Source organism: Rhipicephalus sanguineus, chromosome 11 (genome assembly GCF_013339695.2).
Source record: "Rhipicephalus sanguineus isolate Rsan-2018 chromosome 11, BIME_Rsan_1.4, whole genome shotgun sequence".
NCBI classification, from domain to species: Eukaryota; Metazoa; Arthropoda; class Arachnida; order Ixodida; family Ixodidae; genus Rhipicephalus; species Rhipicephalus sanguineus.
The window spans coordinates 116,555,923-116,575,208 of NC_051186.1; the positions used below are offsets into that span (position 1 = coordinate 116,555,923).

At 47.9% G+C, this 19,286-nt stretch overlaps 1 long non-coding RNA gene across 1 annotated transcript in view; it reads left to right on the forward strand.

Annotated features, from left to right (window-relative positions):
• The window catches only part of LOC119374383 (uncharacterized), a 239,275-nt gene extending 230,637 nt beyond the window's left edge, over positions 1-8,638 (forward strand). Inside the window, exons 2-3 of the long non-coding RNA XR_005180153.2 lie at positions 2,851-3,022; positions 8,508-8,638. This is a non-coding gene — a long non-coding RNA (uncharacterized LOC119374383). The remainder of the gene's footprint in view (positions 1-2,850; positions 3,023-8,507) is intronic.
• The last annotated feature ends 10,648 nt before the right edge of the window (positions 8,639-19,286 follow it).

Consider the following 19,286-nt stretch of genomic DNA (forward strand, 5'->3'; position numbering starts at 1 on the left):
GGAATCACCCTGGATGGCTAAGCTTGTCTCTGAGTCCAGGATGTGGCCATGCCACATGTCGACGACGAGCTTGAAGTGCCATAGGAAGCCAGCTGCAATTATTGGTTGGCGCACGTCCGCGATGACAAAGAGCCAGCGAAAGTTACGTGTGAGACCAATGTCGAGAGTCACCGACTTTTGGCCGTAAGTCCAGATAATCGATCCGCTGACCACGGTGAGAGGAGGGGAGTCGGGAGGATGGCGTCTTTCAGCCAATGTAGGAGGAAGGACGCCGATTTCAGCGCCAGTATCGACGAGGTGGCGGACCTTGGTGCGATGGTATGTCACGTGGAAGAGGCGACTGTGGCAGGGGCAGGGAACAGCGGTCGCCGTCACTGTTTCGCCCGGTCGTTTCCCACGTCCGAACAAGGCTGGCGACAGTTCTTTGCACGTGACCCGTAACCACGGTGGAACCAGCAAAGGCCATCGGGAGTAGTAGAACGGCGGCCGGAGTGATTATTTCTGGGATGGCGAGTTCGTTATGAAGCGCGCGGCTGGTTTTCGCAGAAGGCGGAGACTTAAGCTGTTATTGTTCTACCTTTAGGATGAGCTCCTCATTAGCAGCGAGGAGAAACGCATAAATGTCGTCACTAGCTGTGCTGCTGGGCGAAGGGTCTTCAGAGCGGAGAAGCGTGGCCACGGAGAGAAAACGAACATCCATAATCTTGTCAGCCAACTGAGCCAGAGATTCCAGAGTGGATGCTGAAGGGGCTGTCAGAATCTTGTAGGAACTGTGTTGGAAAGCGCTGCAGAAAATTTTCGCGAAGGGTGGTGTTCGAGATGCAGCGAGATCGGGCGCTGAGGTTGCACGCGACGCAGTAGGTCAGTAGGTTTACAATCACCGTTCTCCTCTAATGTAAGGAGTTGCTGCAGTCGATGTTGTTCGCTGTCGGTAGTGCTCCTGATGAGGGTGTCCGCTGGATGATCATAAGGATGGTCGGCTGGAGGAGCCGGTAGAGCATCGCGAACTACCGCACCAGGGTGAGGCGGAAGCGCTCCGACGACATGGCCAGACATGGTCAACTGCGATGTGAGCCGATGGCGACGGAACAATGACTCCATGGTGATGAACCAAACTTTCGAGTCCGACAACCAGAACTCAGGTAGCTTGAGAGCGAAAACCTCGGGGTCGCGGAGCTGCGGCGATGACAACCGCACCCGCTGACAGGTCATGACTATCGGTTTCAGGAAGGGCAGCGGTGTTCGAGTTTCTGGCAGCTGTAGGCCAAGCGAAGCGGCTGACGCGAGCGTAAATCAGGAAACGAGAGCGATCAGACGAAGTCCGGCTCACCAATTTGTGGAAACAGGCAGACAGATGTCGATGTTGTGAGACCAAAAATTATGTATTTCGTCTGGAACCATTCACACAGACGCGAACAAGAACATGCGCGACCCTCTCGAGCAGGTTGCCTCGTCGTCGTCTTTTCCTGGTCGGATTGTTCTAGCCCTTGCTAGTAGGCGACATATACATGCGTATACATATCCGGGACATGACGGCGATGGCGACGGCAAAAATCCGCGGAGAGTGCTCATATAACAGCTATCCCAATAAAAATGATGGACATGGACATATATTGCCGTCCGCAGTGTCATTTTCGACAACGTTTCCGTAAATGCACGTCTTGGATAAAAAAAAGTCGCCCGCATATTCCCACGGGAGGAACACGAGTAAATGTGTCGCAGAGCGGTGGGGGTATCGAGTGAATGTTGCGTAATTGGTTATGGTTTGGGAATGCTTAATTGTTACACGATGCGCACACCAAGTACGACTTGAACGGCTCCAGCGTGCACGAAGTTCCGGGTCCGCAGCTCGCTTCAAACGCTTGCGATCAGCGTCGTATGCTCGTCTCTTCGCAGCCTTGTCTTCTGCGTTGCTTGCTGCTGTTGACGCCGACGACGATGAGGGTGGGGTAACGCTGCCTTCAACGAGTGTTGGGACGCTATTTGAAGGTACTATTGCTTCCATCGCATCTACTCGAGTCAAGCAAAGTGTCAAGTAACGCGAAAGCCAAGTAAAGACGCCCTTGACTGAATTCCGAACGCGCGCTCCGCCGCTTATATACACACCGCCCGCGTTCGAGGGAGAGCATGGAGGGACGGAGAGTAGGGAGGGAGTGAGAGGCTTGCTGCAGGCACGAGACGAGCCGAGCATGCGCAGTGGGGGTGTGGACGGCGCCGCCGACGCCACAGGTGCGACTAAGAAATGATCCGCATTTAAAAGCGTTCTATAATACATTGTGTCAGTTTATTGAGAGAGTTGTCTTAAGAATTTGACTGATAGTTCTCGAATGCACAGACATCCCGGGAACGCATATGTGGTTCAAGAGGTTGAGGAAGCGGTTAACGAGTGTGCTGACCCACTCTTGTCGTGCTCAGTACAACACCAGTGGTAAAAGGAGTTTAGCAAAATGACTAAACAATAACGGTCTCCTAACACAAGATAGTGATACACATGCATATTTCTGTGGTCGATTATACTAGCAACATTTAGCATAATGTAACTCGTTATTCAATGATAGGCCAGTGGTGTTTTGTATGTTTAATTTATTATTCCGTATGAATAAATGAGGTCGCAGATTGTGTGGTCTTGTTGAGCAGCCGCTGTTTCATGAATTTACGATACCAAAAGAAATGGCAAAGAAAGAGTAAAGAGATATAGAAGTTACATTAAACATTTTTTTACGTTGACGGCGCTCAGTGAATTAGGATAAAATGGTCCTGGAGTACTTCGCTAATAATGCAGGCAGCAGTGCATCTCATTTTAGAAATATACCAACCGACAAAAAGTGCGTCTTTTCTCATTGATTGCAGCTTCGAAATTTCGGTCAGCGTTGCAGTCGCAATGCATCGTGCGAGCCTCCACTGATATGCAAGACATACGGGACCAAATGCACATGTTTATTTCCACAGAATTTTAGTGCACGCTGCTCAAACTAATACCGATGGGATAAATCTGTCGCAACGCACTCTGCACCACAGCTTGGTAAGAAGACATTTCATTTTCTTACTTATACTAGCGCTTGGGCTTGTGGTTTTCCTTTCGTAGCACGGAAATTCTCGATATCCTGTTTGGAAGAGTGGCTTTGAGCATGTTAACTCACATATACATGAACTAGTGTCGTCATGGGGTCTTCACTCACTTCTGTCTTTTAGCTACTTTTTTCAATGAACCTTACATTCCGGAAGCGAAGCTACGTCCTGGATTGGTCCTCAGTCTACAGGTCTTGATAGGCGTACAAACACAAGCAGCAGTTAAGAAACTGACGCACTGAGACCTCTATAACTTGCTATTTAACAGGGCTTGGGACGTAGCCCTTGTAAACCTGCTCCTGAGTTGCATGTCAAGAGATGATTACCAAGTGGCACTGCAAGATAAGCGATAACCAGCTCCACCAAGATATCTGGTAGTGTAATAAGTTGAGCTGTCCGCAAGTGAATGTGGTTCGTCCGGTATAGATTCAACGCTTCTATTGTGTTACGCCGCCTGCCTGCAATGTACTAGAAACCTTGGAATGCTTATTCTACCATTACACGCTTATCGAGAGGAGGACACACAATCAGCAATGCGAACTACAAACCACAAAACAAAATCAGGCTTGCTTTTGTAAGTATTACTTTCTCGCTAACAGACACAAGCACCCTGTTGCGGTACGCAATGCGCAAATCCAAGTACTACACAATATAAAATCGACGGCACAGGTGACTGCACAAATGGGACCCAGAAACGAGGCTGTGCACACCTCGTTAGCTGAAGGAAAACATCGCAACTGCGATTTACCGGATTTGTTGTGGCGACATACTCAGTAGGCTGTTGGGTACTGCTGGCGGGGAATGCACCGCTACGTACAGAAGTTCAGGCGCTCTTGCCCCGATCACCAACGCTGAAAGTCGTCACCCCGCCTCTCGCCAGCTCGTCTATAACATTTACCTTGCCCTAGCACACCATTTGGACGCGTCGGCATATATTTTTGCGGGCCCCTTCTGACGTCATCTGCTCGAAACCGCTGGGTAATTGTTATAGTTTACCTACATCACGCGATACGCTGATATTGCGGCACTTCCGGCAGCTACAGCGAGTGACGTTGCCTTCTGCTTGCTTCGTCGATATGTCACAGCCCAAACCAGGAGCTGCTCAGTGACCTGCAGTCGTATCTTCCTCCCCGAAGTTGTTGAAGCTGTTCTTAAAGAGTCCCACCTCGTTTATTCGCACGACTCAAACTACCCTGAAACCAATGGGCTCACAGAGCGCTTCAACCGCACGCTGGGCGACATGCCTTTAATGCACGTCGCCTCCGACCGCCGAAATTTCGACGCCTTTCCATGCTTCGTAACCTAAGCGTACAACACCGCTACTCAGCACTGCAGGCTTTCATCCCATTTTCTACTGAATGGTCCCCCCGGTATTACACTATCGGCACAATTGTACCGTACCGGTCGAATGCTTCTGAGTGTGCGCCCACGTCCGACACAGTGATGCATGCTGAAGATCGCCGCGACCTCGCATGGGCCTTTACCCCCAGCGACCAAAAGCGCCACAAGAGCATTTCCAGTGACACTACTTCTGCGCCCGCCTTCCTTCCTGGAGCGCTTGTGTGGCATTACGTTCCTACCCCTGCACCAGGGGCCTAATTCACAAAACTCTCTCGTTTACGCAATTCATAGCCAAAAACTCGCGTATTTCAAGGGAGTACGATAGCAATGGTACGAATTTAACAACTCGCCCCTTTTGAGGGCAAGGATGCAACACAAAATCCAATGAAACGACAACGAAAGAAATAAGTCCACGCAGAAGATAGCAAGGCAGCAGGCAAATCGTCGACATGGATCGTATACGATCATATAGTTTTCTACAACTGATACTGGAGGGAACTATGGCGCTATTGTCTATGGGAGCTGCAACGCATGGCGCTACAGCCAGCATGGAGGAAGATAGGTAGTACATGGATTTGTGTACACTTCGTTCTTTCGGCTCCGTTTGGCTCCGCGTCACCTGCATCCGCTTTGTCGCAAAAGGAAGTTGAGCGCAAGTCAGCAGTTCAACTTCACCACATTAAATTTTTAGGCTCACCAATTCAAATCTGGTCCCGAATTCACAATCGTCTATTCCTTTATCCCAAATGAACGCCAAAACAAATCAATAAACAAAGCCACAAGTGCATTCGAAGGCGTAAGCACGAAGATTAGGCAGATCCGTGTACTACATAACATTCCCATCGCAGAGCGAGATCGCAGCAACAGAGTCCCCCCTAGTTTTTTTAGGAAACTCTGTGTATACGATAATATCCAATGTTTTCGCTGCATCTCAGCTTCCATTTCCGGACGTCTGCTACCGCGCTTACGCGCTGTCGCGTTGGAGCAGATCTCCGGAGGTCCTGCGAAAAGCCAAGCGCTCGCGTTTCATCAATGAAGATTGCTAAAATAATGCAGTTGCTCGGTGGCTTTAAGCAATAATCCGTGCGCTATCCCACCAAATGCAGGCGAGCAACACTCCAGATGCACCACATCTGTGAAACCGCGCATAAATTAACACATTAAACGCTTCATGGTGACGGCGAAACATCTCCCCCTATTTACAACCACAAGTTACATTTTCATGAATCTTCACAGCCACTCAGCTAATTAGGCATGTTCGAGCATGGTATAGTGGTTGACATGATGGTGTTTGAGAGCTAGACGTATATTGATGCAATTCTTACAAAGACCTTAGTACAAGACGTAGGAGTGGCTTTTGAGCCAACGGAGAAGCTGTTCAGAAATATAAAGCAGCAATAAGAAAGGTGTCATGATCGTAATTTCGCAGGTTCAATTCACCGCAGCACATTGATATGGCCGGAATGCGAGAACATTCTTATAGGCTTAGAAGTGTGAACACGTAAATGAAAAAGATTCGTAGGGAGGCTTCTAAGCGCTAATGCTATTCAGAAAACACGGTGCAGTTTCTTCGTCCTTGCGGCGTTCCCGTCAGCAAACACATAAAACAAGAGGCGTTCACGTGTCTCGGCTTGAAGTGACATGACCACACACGCGTGCCTCGATTCACGAGGCGCGCCTGCTGCGCTTTCGCACAATTAACAAGCAAAAACAGACGGCGTTCACGTGACTCTCATTTCATCTTTGCGAAAGCGTGAAATGGAAGCGATAGAGGTGAAGATAAAGGCGATTCCCTGGGGCAGCAGACCTCAAGGAAAGCGTCCGTAGAGCGGCATCGGATGCTTGGAGAGCATACAAAAGCGGCGCTCGCGTTACTTACTAAGTCTATGGGAGCGAAAGCCATACAAAAGCGAGCGAAGGTGTGACTGTGCTTATATATGTGAATTGAAACAAATTAGGTGAGTTGGGATTTCTTTAGTGGGCGTTTATGTAAATCACGATAATCGATACAAATTGAGCATTGAGTTCATGTAGCGAGAGAGTGTAGTTCATTAGTGAAAGTGACAGTAGTGAAAGGTAATTAGCAATATTTTATAAAAGAAAGTCGCGCCTGACATGATCAGCACGGTAGCATTGCCATACCTGATGGCTTTCGCCCTCGAGTAGCTTTAGGCGAATGCATTAGTGACTCCCAATTCTTTTTTGTTTTGATCTCCTTTCCCCAGAAGTTTTGCATCGGGCGTATTTTTAGAGAAAGATGATATATTAAAAATGACATAAGCGCTACAGTGGCAAGCTCTCATTTCAAGCACTGCAGCGGTGGTCGAGAGGGTACATCGACCGATTACAATGAGGGATGTTCTGAGTTCGATTCGCAGTGTAATCAAGAAGCCACCGTTTTTTTTTTTGTAATGAGAAAAGAGGTAGCATAGCCTGAGGCTATGTGTTGCTTGCTGGCACTCTTACGTATCTCCAGAAGGTGGCATTTCCGCTCTCTTCTTTCACTCCCCGTTATGCTCCTTCACGGAGAACAGAAATAGCCACTGCTATCGAAAGAGCGAACAGTCCCGAAAACTAATTATCATAGCTGGGCAATTACTTTTGACGTCTCTGGCTATTCCAGCTCGGGCCAGACATCAAGATGTTTTCAAGGAAATCAAGAGACACGCCACGACCTAATTGCTTGCGGCCAAGAAAAATCCCTTTTTCAGGAAGGCGTTTCCATGCCAGTTGGGTCACCGTCACTTTTTTCGTCCTCATTCCTCTACCGTGCAGCAGCGGAGTGGTACGGCCTTTCCAAGACGTTACAGCCATCACCTGTCCCTGAACTTTTTCGGCCGCCTTAACAGATTACTTTGCACTGTATTAAAATATGGATTTGATGTTTTCATTTATGTACCGGCGCCTTATGTAATACCCCTTCAATGGGGTCTTTAACGAACAAGAATGAAAGGAAATGAGAACTTAACAAGAAATACCTGGCACAGTTTACAAAATGCTAAATACATTTCCATTGAGCTTTCACAGCTTATCTGAATATAGCAGTAATGGTGATCTGCAGTTCTTTATTCCCGCCTGCCAACTTGTTCGAAGTCGCCACCTTCAAGATTTGAGCATGCCACCACCCCTCTTTACGCTACAGCATAGTACAGACGCACCAAAAGACACAAGTAAATGCATCGTATAGTTAATATACAAAATGCAATAAATACTTTCAACAGTAACATGAGCAAAACTGCATAGATGATAAACTTTTTGCAGAGTATACAATTACATTATGAAGTGAACAATGGCAGCAAACACTATATAAAAAAGTTAAAATTACGCGGTACATACAAAGAGGTCGACTGTTGAAGAGGACAGACACGCAATGGGATAACATTACACACTTGCTAAAGCCTGCTTCTAGGATATGCTAGGAATAGCGACGCTGCTATTTCACTTAGCTGAGTAATCCATTGAGAAGGACTTTCCAGAGCATATGCGTACATAAAATCATTCTTCCTACACTAATACGTGCATCTTGAAGGGCTACTACGACCAAGTGCCCAATTACCCGCTTCAATGCCATTCATTCATGCACTACCAAGCATGAAAACACGGTTTTGGTTGTCGATTATGGCTACTGTTTGCAATAGCAGTGAAATGCAGGGACACGCATGTACTTTGATTTACATGCATGTTAAAAACTTCAGGTAGCAGAAGATAATTTGCATACAACCATTAAAGAATGGGTTACATAATTTCATCATATGGCACTATAAATGCAGAATTTATATATCATGAATCCTTAAGTGCAAAGAACTGCTGAATAATGCACTGGTAAAAAATTAAACTGCAGCTGTGCACATTGTCACCATACAATTGAAACTGTTCCAGTCATCACAATGTATTCTTTTTGTTGACGTGCACTACGAACAGCCGCACGCAGTCGCTGGTAATTGCTCTCTTCTCGTTGGCCTTGTGTGTTCTCTTCGAGATACACTTTACATGACTGTGGGGCTCCTCATGCCGTGATTATTGTTGGAATCTTGCTATGTTTAAAAATGCACAGACGATGCATATGTGCTAACAGCTCTGGGTGTCGTTTTTTTCAGAACCCGAAGACAAGTATGAAGAAATATAAAAAAAACAAAGAAAAAGTGTCAATGAAGTCTTCGGAAAAATAGTTTATGATGGTAATTTATAACTGCGATGTTCATTTTGAAGGGGACAGCTTCTGCCTAATCGTGAGGCACAAACCAATAAAGTGTCTTTTATTTGGACTTTACACTACGTAAAACGCACACGCAAGAAACGCAGTCAAAATCCGCAAAAGCATGTTAATGGACTCTTACGGCTGCCACAAACGCTCACCATAATTATTAATGATGTGAATGCCATGCCGGACAGATATGCTGTGTCCTGCTCAGAACACCAAAGGTGCGGTCTCTGGCATATCGTTGCATGGGTGCTGCCTTCACTGCACTGCTGCTCAGCTGGGCCAGCCACATACAGGAGAGTGAGCAGCCATGGCTCTCAGGCATACCGATAGTCAACTTTAGCGATCAACAAGGGTGTATTCAGGTCACATACAATTTGTAGAAATAAACGCACCACTATGCGATTATGCTGAGGACATGTATGGCGGAAACAAAACGTGCCAGAGGATTGCAAAAAAAAAAAGCTACGGCAGGTAAAATGCATATTTTCCGCTCCTGTGTTGCCTAAGGCTTGAGCTATAGATCGTTCTCCCTGCAGATTGCGAACAGTCTGGCAATTTTCACCCATTTGCTATTTCCATGCAGAGCACTTGATACACTAAGCGGATCACAAGCTCATTGCCTCAATAAGGAATAAGAGCACAGGCTATTTTAAAAGCACAACTTTTAAATGTCACTTGTAAGCAGTTAAATTCGTAAGCTGCAGACTTTACACGTTCGACCTTGTCACTTCTCGCGCAGTTTACTTCTCCTTAAGCGTCCGATTAGCATCGCTGTGTGAGAATAATACAAGCATCCACTGTTGGGAAACGATGTTTGAGTTATGAAGGTGCTCACATTTAAGTGGTGTTTACCTTATCATCTCTGTAAACCTGACCATGCAACCGGCCATTAGGCACTTTTCTGCCCTCGAAACTCTCAGGAAGAGCGAAGTCCATCCAGGTGAGGCTGCCATGCGTGCTTCCAGGCCACTTCGAGGTCGGCTGGGTGACGGCACCCCTACCATTGCAAAGTACCTGTACATTTAGGGAGCACAAGTCTTTCTTATTTTTGTACAGGTGCTCCAAATTATAAGGAGGCTTGATTTGCCAGTGCGTGCATTCGATGCGCCACAAGACCTTACGAGAGTCTGAGATCTGCAAAGAGGTCAAAAATTATATATTCTAAAAACCATCATTGAAAGAACTGGTAATACATATTTGGCAGTAACACAAGGCTATCACTAAGTGAAAGCTATCAAATAGCCTGTATTTACTCAGTAACAAACTGAAGCCCCATGTAAGCTTTACACAATGCAATACATATGTTCTTGGTAAACTATAGTGCTGACAGAGCGGTAATCTTCTATACAACTAATTTTGCAAAATAAACGGAACTTCTGAAAAAGTGCTACATTGCTCCTGGAGAATAAATTCTAGTAAAATATTTTCTCTCAACGATCAAGCATGGTGAAAAGAAAGGCTCCTATTAACAATCAGATAAAAGCCTGCCTCAGCCATATCATAAAAACTGCTCATGTACTTGCCCAGATTGCAATATAGGTATATTGGCCATTTATATGTATATATAAAGTGCATTTAGTACGTTTTATAAGGTGAAACATAACATGACGTAACATTACGATTGTTGGGTCGAAAATTCACAAACGTTATAGCACTACATGAATAGCAACAAAAATAGTTGGGCAAGTTCAATTCACCTTAGGCCGAACCATTAGCAGCCGTCGGCGTCATCATGAACGGAATGTGCTCTGCGGCAAACAGGGCTAAAGACGTCTGTGGACTGGAAGCTGCCGTTGACGTAGAAATACAAGGTTAGCAAGACGTGTACGTACAACTGGTAAAGCGTGGGATCTCGCCGTGGGCTGCTGTAGTCAAGGCTCGAGTGAGTGCTGTGCAAATGGAAAGGACATATTGACTCGAAAACCTTAGTTAGGAAGTGCTGGTCTACTACTTTATCCAAGGCAAGCCATCGGTGCAAAGCGTGTTCTTTCCGGAGGGAAGCTTGACGTTCACGTGCTCTCGCTGCCAGGTACAACTCCAAGTTTTCACCAGAGAACAGTCAAGGTATGCTGCAAAGGGAGCCACATTTACAGCACAATGGGCCGGCGCGCGATTTCTGTTCGACACGTTAAGACGTTCGTATTACAAATACCGCAAGAAGCAGAAGTAATGAGTTCAAAACCAAACGGCAAGGCCAGTGGCAAACCTTAAATCCGGCGTAAAGCACCCTTGCAACTGCACAGGGCTATACACAGTCATCAACGCTGTCTTTTATTCTGCTGTCACGCGAGCGCAGCCTCTTCAAAAGTTTTGGAAATGTCAACACAGCATCACTATTAACCACGCACATTGTTTCACTGCCAAGCACTGCGTTTTCCTGCACTGCTCACAAGACAATAGAAGCACACGGGCTAACCAGTGGCGAAGCAAGAATTCAACACCGAGCGTACGTCTTGCGTTGCCGTACTTATTCGGAATCACTCCAGTAACGTGCCAAAATGCTGTCAATTCGAAATGCCGCTCTGCACCAGCTGATAGGCTGGAAAGCTAAGTAAACGAACTGTTACCGGCACTGAAACACACGTCGCAGGCTCCTCGAGTGCTAGTTACCGTCGTTGCACAGCCGCCAATCCCCGCTTCATGAACACAACGAGGTGCGCGCTTCGCTATGCTTCACCGCGCACCAAGAGACACTGCCGTTGGTTTTCACATGGCCTGAACGCACTGAAAAAGCCACGGTATTTGCAACACATTCAGCGAAAGTCCCAAGGAGGTCATTGGAGAAGCGCTTGTGAAAATAGGCACCAACACAGACTGTTTACGACTCCAGGTTACTTTCGCGATCTGCGAAGCAGGGGCAAACGCTAAAGAGCTCACAAAAAGGTACTGCGTCTTTTTCACAGCGAGATAAAAATGCCTCTTCTGTGCAAGGGAGAAGGTATGACAAAAACGACAGGGGTGCGCGTGTAAGAAGCGAGTTTGTCAACGACAGAAAGTGACCTGATGTTGAGAATACCGCTTGCCAACCAAGGACAAGCAGCTCCCGACCTCGTAGCCGTCGATGTTGACAGTCTTCAACGGAAGCTTTTTGTAGAGGGAACTCACTGGTACAACTTGTACTCATTCGGTTCACTCGCCAGCGCTTTTTTGTTCCTTCCTCTCGCATTATTGTTTTCTATACGCAATGAAACAAAATACATACGCGAATTGTTTTATGAATTAAGGGAATAATATAGGCAAGGACGTTTTGTTCTGGACAGGGCTCATCCAACCATTTAAGGCACCGCATGCGCCAGCAAATTCAACCAGTTTCCGAAGTTCCTCCTTTATTTTGCATGAAAGGAGGCTATTCGCTGCAGCTTGTGCGTCATCTGAGCTTTTTAACTGCTGTGTTCGTTGCCGTTAGCACCAATTACGGAAGTCTTGGATGATTAGAGAGCGCACCTCTATTCGTTGTGTACTGTGGACAAAGACAGCTGAAGTACGCTTCCGCAGCAAAAAATATTGTGCGGTGTAAACATGCAGAACGTAGATTTTATGCTACACCACACAGTGTTAAGGTAAGGTGTGTTTTTTATCTAATGCATCACCGACTGATTACGAGTTTGTTTAATGTCGGAGCTATGCAAGTGCAAGTGAATACCACTCGAGCACTCATCTTACCTGCACTCGCAAATCCTCGCCTAGCACAGGCTATTCTGGAAGCGCCATGGCCATTTTCTACCGAAGTACTATCACCACCTTAGTTTGCCAGAATGGCTCTAAGGAGCTTCCTTTATACAATGACGAAGGTCCGGGCTGCTCACATAACACAGGGCTCGTCACACGGTAAGGCACACGCACCTTACGAGTGAAAACTTTAGTAACATGTGTGAAAGTCAAGATTAAGCCACTTTATGCAAAGTTTTTCACCCTTGTAAGGGCGGCATCCGTTGCTTGTGTCTCTGGCAGTAGCAATTTAATTTAAATGAAAAATTCTTCAATACGCAACGTGCCTGGAGCCAATGTTTAAAAAAAAATTGGCCGCGTATCTGCGTGCTTCGCTGCAAATGTCGTGTAAAGACGATAGAAGAGGCGTTGTGTGAGATATGGACGCCATCTGGCAATACGTCGGGAAGCATGAGTGCTGTGTTGCGTGCTGGTAGTCCCGGCGCAGCAGCAGGCGAAGACCGGCGGTGACCAACGCGACCGGCGGGGACGCCAGCCAGCCCGAAAACGCGGTTTGGCGCGAAGCGCTGAAGCAGAGAAACGTCCGCACTCAACGAGTACTCTCCACACACTCTTTTATTTACACGTCGCCTGGGTAAAACAGGAACGCCAGAGCGGCGCCCACAACCGGCAGCCTGAAGGCCGCACACAACGCTGCTTTTTCATTTTTTAAATATTATTTTCACCTTCTTGGCCTTCTCAAAACGAAAGTTTTTCAAAACCAACCCATGGCATTCGTACAGTGCAATACAGAACCGAAACCGAAACACAACAATGAGCTCGTGCGAAGGGCACGGAGGAAGGCAAATTTCAGCGCAGTCGCATTTTCAGCTTTGTTGAAACAGCGCTCACTAGATGACGACGAAATAAAAGAAGGCACAGGACAGGCGCTGCCTGTTCTGTGCCTTCTTTTACTTCGTCGCCGTCTAGTGAGCGCTGTTTCAACAAAGATGAACGCATACCAACTCGCTCAAGCTTCCATTCTTATGCATTTTCAGCGCAGCTTAAGAAACTAGGGTCCCTAAAATTACGTATGTATGCATCTTCTATTAAAGGAACACGCCACCTAATACTTACCTAGTGATGTTGCACCTCAGATATGCATGATATTTACTTTTTGATCGACAACGTTCACAAGTATGAACAGCCGTACCAGTTCAAGACGGCTGGCCCTTGGGCAAGTGGTTCAACTTTGGCCGAGTGGCTGAATCGAGGGACGTGCCGACAAACAAAAGACAGACAGACAGAAAGACAGACCAAAATTTCTGTATTTAAGTTCCCCAAGAAAGACTATCGTCTTTAAAAACGCCAGGCCTCTGCTGAAATCGCAGCACAGTCACAGCGAAAGCTGAAAGAGCGGCGTTTCTAGAGCCCGTTGTAAGCTCTCTTGGGGCTACAATACAAGTACACTAGAATGGTACCCACTACGCCATAAATCACAATTTTTGTGAAGTTGGGAAGCACCTGCTGAGACATTATTCGTCATTCTGCGGAGAAGCGAGGCACCAGCTACACGTCTGTAAGGCATTATGTGCACTTTGTTGACGCGACGACTGATGACGATGAAGAATTATGGCGCAGTCCTTTGTAATGGGTTGGAAGCTCTAAACGGCCCACCAGTTATGCAGTTTGTATTGGGTGACGCCCGGTCGCTATTTCCCTCTCCCGTCATCCCGTCATGCTGTATACCATACGTTGACGTGGGAGAGAGAGACGGGGGGGGGCGAAGACCTTAACTGCGACCCCGAGGAAATGGATCATGTGCTTATGGGCTTCCTTGGCAACCAATACAAGTGCACTTGCGAGGAATCCACTACGCTATAAATCATTGTAATTTTACTGAGACCCCGAGGAAATGGATCATGCGCTTATGGGCTTCCTTGGCAACCAATACAAGTGCACTTGCGAGGAACGCACTACGCTCTAAATCATGGTAATTTTACTGAGACCCCGAGGAAATGGATCATGCGCTTATGGGTTTCCTTGGCAAACAATACAAGTGCACTTGCGAGGAACCCACTACGCTATAAATCATTGTAGTTTTTGAGAAGTTGGGCAGCAGGCACTGTGCCATTTTTCGTCATTCTAAGGAGAGCCGTGGTACCTGCCAAACACATGTGAGGCATGATGCGCACTTTGTTGATGCTGTGCCGGATGACGACGAAGACTTATGGCAGAACCCTTTGTAATAGGTTGGAAGCATTCAACAACCTACTCTTTGCGCAATTCGCATTGTGTGAATGCCTGGTGTACACAATTCGCGTTGTGCTACGCTTGGTGCTTATTTTACTCTTCTACCACGCTATATTGCATATGCTAATGCGGTTCCTTCCCGACATGAAGTCTGTGTAGGACCTTTTTGCAAAGCAGTGTCAAGCACCGGCATGGTTCAGAGGTTGAATACTGGGCTCCCACGCAGAAGGCCCAGTTTCGAACCTCGTTCCATCCTGGAATTTTTTTCTTATTTAGTTTTTTTTTCTATTTCGAGCGATACTGGTTACGGACACCGGCGGCGGCGGCGGCGGACAACTACGGCGCCAAAAACGGCCGGTGAAATGATCTGATAACAGCTTTCGCTGTAAAATAAAACTTGTCTTTGTCAGGGCAGCAACTGCAGTTGCTGTCCTAAAAGTAAAATTAGTAATGTCGAAACGCTGGCACCAGCGACATTACCTGTAAAAAGACGAGGCGTGGAAACACGGGCACAAGGAAGAAGTCAGGACACCACAAATGCCGGCCAACAACTGAAGAGACGCACAACGGCGAAAAGAAAGAAGATACGAAAACTTATCTGCGCATGCCCATGCAATAGGCGAACCTATCAATGTATCAGTGTAGTAATAATCACCTATCACTACCTATCAGTGTAGTAATAAATAACAGACTGTTAGCTTTATGAGTACATGCGTTGCGCTCACAGAAATTTCCATGCGTTTGGAGTAATTGTAACCTGGCTCTTCTAGAAGGATGCAGAGTACGAGTGTGGTTTATTCTTCTGACGTGTTTTCGCAATGTTGGGTCACCACAAAATAACCGGTAATCCTTCTAACTCTTCTCTTTTTTTGCTAAAACTCTTGGTCGTATTAACTTCTAAATGATAATTCAACAATGTATTATATAAACGCACGTGGTAATAACTCTCTTCAAAATATTTTATATGGCAGTTTCGCGTACTTTACGCAGCCCAAATAACACCGCTATTGTGAAAAGCAGTGCCGTTCCTGTACCATCAGTGTGATAGCAGTAGTTTTCATGGTACTGGGTCCCAGTGGGAACTCTGATCCACGCTCGAATTCACTGGCATTTCGGTAAGCGCACTGAGACACAGCGGCGTCGCACTGGTAGGGGCACTGGTGTAGCCGCTCTGACGCTGGCACGCACTGCGACGCACTGGAAATTTCACTGCAGTTCGCTGGCGCATACTGGAGCCTGTATTGTTTGTGCCAGTGCCACACACTGCTTTTAGTATTATGCGTGGCGGAACGTTTCGGTATCGTTCAATATCGAATGTTTGACTCGAAGGTACGTATGTATGGTATACTAGCAGGTCTCAAACACGTGTCACAATTTCTAGCTTGGCAGAGAAACAGAATGAGATGCGCACTATTTTCATGATGTAGGTGATAGGTGAAATCTATCTGATTTTTAATGTTTCCCTTTCGAATGCGAATCACACTGTGGTTATAACCCAAAGCAGCCAACGCTGATTATTTTATTTTCTAGCACGCTTTTTTATTCATGCTCGTTCTCAATAACACGTCGTTAATTCTTGTGGAGCACAGCAGCGCAAATGCTGTGCACGTCTATCAGTTTGACACCTGCGAAGTGCTCCCGTAATGGTTCCATATTTCAGTGTCTATAAGTTTGGAAGCGTCCGTCTAAACAGACACGGCAAATCGTTACATAGCCGCACAGTTGGCGAGAAGTAAATGAGCTCTATCTTCGCAAGCCCTTGCAACAGAGCCCACAAAAATAGCTTTTGCTCGATATCGGCACACCAGGAAGGGATCACCGGCAATTCTTGCATTTACAAATACTTCAGCTATACCTAAGGTGAGAGTCGAAAAGGTTGCCAGACTAAAATGCAGAAACTTCAACCATCGCCACTCACGAGGGCCAAGATCGGAGCTACCCAGTGCGACTCCCAGCGAGCGTTATGCCTAGAGTACAGGCCGAGTCCCTCTGCATGCGACCGGCGCTTCTTCGTTTAAGTATACGCAATTCCAGCGAGGCACTGGAAGTTGAGTACGTCTACTTCGGACAGGCAGTGACCGCAGAGCCGAACCACGTCACTGAAGTGACGTGGTTCGTCACTTACCTTCGTCACTTACCTTCGGAGCCCGTACCTGGAGACTTACAAAGCGGATTAAACTGAAGTTGAGGACGACGCAGCGAGTAACGGAAAGGGAAATGGTACGTGCAATCTTAACGGACAAGAGAGCAGAGCGGGTCAGAGAACAAATGGGTGTTAAGGACATCTTAGTGGAAATGAAGAAGAAATGGGCATGGCGCGTATGCGAGATAGCCGCTTGTCATTGAGAGTAACACACTGGATTCCAAGGGAAGTCAAACGCACGAGGGGGAGAAAGTTAGGTGGGCAGGTGAGATTAAGAAGTTTGTAGGTATAACGTGGCATCAGAAAGCACAGGACCGGGTTGATTGGCGGAACATGGGAGAGGCCATTGCCTTTCAGTGGGCGTAGTGAGGCTGCTGATGATGATGTATTCCGACGGGCAAAAATGACTGCAGATTACAGTTTGGACACCGGTCAACCCATATAAAGTTTTTCTTATGGTTTACGGTGTCGGCACAAGGTGCGATGACAATCAATGCGATGCGCTTTCCGTAACGGACACATGCAGTCAACGAAAGCTGCCGGCCGCACTCGCCGTACTTTTCTGAGTCATATTGTCATGGGTATGGAAAGGTGACTCAAGCACGGGCGCTGAAATGACACCTAATGGAGGAAGACGACAACGTTGTTGTTGTGGGTTTGAGTCTGGAGATGCCCTATTGGCCTACGATCTTATCCGCTCTTTGCATCATTACCTCGATCAGCTATAACTGAATAAATCATCTCCGTAACATCTTTTTGGTGGAGTTTGCGGGTGTTCCAAAACCCGGCTCTGGATCTCCGCAGCGGACGCCACCTTAGCCCAGCCACGATGCCTGAAGACGGCGCGCAGTCCTCGCAGTCCGCGCCAGCTCCCTCACCTGTAATCCCCTCACATCTTGTCGACCCTGGCACATTTTGCGGCATGGACAGCACTGACGTCGAAGAATGGCTCGTATTATACGAGCGCGTCAGCATGCACTACAGGTGGGATCCGACGCTTATGCTGGCAAATAGTAGTTTCTACCTAAGGGGTACAGCACGTGCATGGTATGAGACGCATGAGGAAGACCTAACGAGCTGGACGTGTGCAAGCAGAAGCTTCACGACTTGTTCGGGCGGTCAGTTGCCCGTCAGATAGCTGCCAGGCATGAACTCGCGTCGCGAGTTCAATCGTCCACGGAGTCGTACGTCGCATACAACGAAGACGTGCTAGCCCTGTGCCGTAAGACTGACAAAGATATGACAGAGGTTAACAAGGTCAGCAATGTGCTGATGGTACCGCTGACGGCGCCATACTAATATATAGGAATGCACCACTGTCGCCTCCATCATCTCTGAATGTCGGCGGTTCGAACAGCCTAAAAGCAGGAGGATTACCCACCGCTTCAACCGGCTTCCGAACACCGCTGCGACTTCCTCGTGCGAAGATCCTGCGACGCCACGCCTACTCGCAGCTTCTACCAACATTGCAAGGATTGTTCGCCAGGACCTGGAAGCCATGGCCGCCGCTACCTATTAGTCCCCTGCGCAAGAGAACTTGCAACAATCTCGCTCATTCAAGCAGTCTTGCGCAAAGAGTTTGCCAACATGGGCGTCCAAAGCACTAGCCACACGGCTCAGCCTATCTACACTCCCGTCCATAACGCTGACCACCACGGCGCTCCACTTGTTGCTGCTGCTACTTCCGGTCCTAGGTTCACCCCACGCTACCGCAATCCATATGAGTGGCACACACCAGACGATAGACCGATCTGCTTTTCTTGCTCTCGTGTTGGGCACATTTCGCGCCATTGCTGAAACAAGTGGTATTCTCGACCAAGTTTTAGATGCGAAGTATCTTAAGGCGGAGCTCAATCCGGTGGTAGTAGTGGTGGTGGTGTGCGGCGTGACCACCCTTACTGCGCATGCGCATACCCTCTCCACACACCCCCTCTCCACTCACCCTCTCCCCTTCACCTCTTCACTTTCCCTCTCCCATTCCCCTCTCCCTTTCCACTCTTCCTCTGAAACGCGGGCTGCACATGCCGAAATTCTCTCCTGCGCAACGCCGCGATGAGCTCGAGCGCATGCGCGTCCCCTCCCCTTCTCTCTCCTCTCCTACGCTGCCCCCCTCTCGCCCGCCTGTCGACCGCGTTCCCCGCTCGCCCTGTGAGAACTAACTGCCAGGCTAGATGGAAGATACGACGCGCGTAGCGTCCCTCTTCGCGTTCCACAACGCGAGGTCGGTAGCATGCCCAACGTACGCCAACGGAACGCGATCGTGCAAGTGCTCTGGCTTCGCATCGCCTCATGGTCCCCTTTAGCGGGAGATGGTGTAATTTTTTTTCAAATGACCGCCGCCAGGATCGCAGACAGTATTCACAGCCCACTTTTCCGGACGACCACCTTCAGGGCCCTTCACCTCGCCGTTCTTCTCCACGCCCCGCCTACGCAAACGTCGTCGCCCAGAGAAATTGGTCGAGCCGCTCGCCGTCGCCTCAGGATCGCCAGTCACCCTCCCCTCAGCGCCGTCGCTCTCCGTCGCCGGCTTATTCTGGACACCCCCGGGAAAGTGGCGAGTGCAGCTCCTGGAGGTGGCGCTGCATTGACGACTCGGACCGAAAACCCTCCACCGACCACAAATTCAAG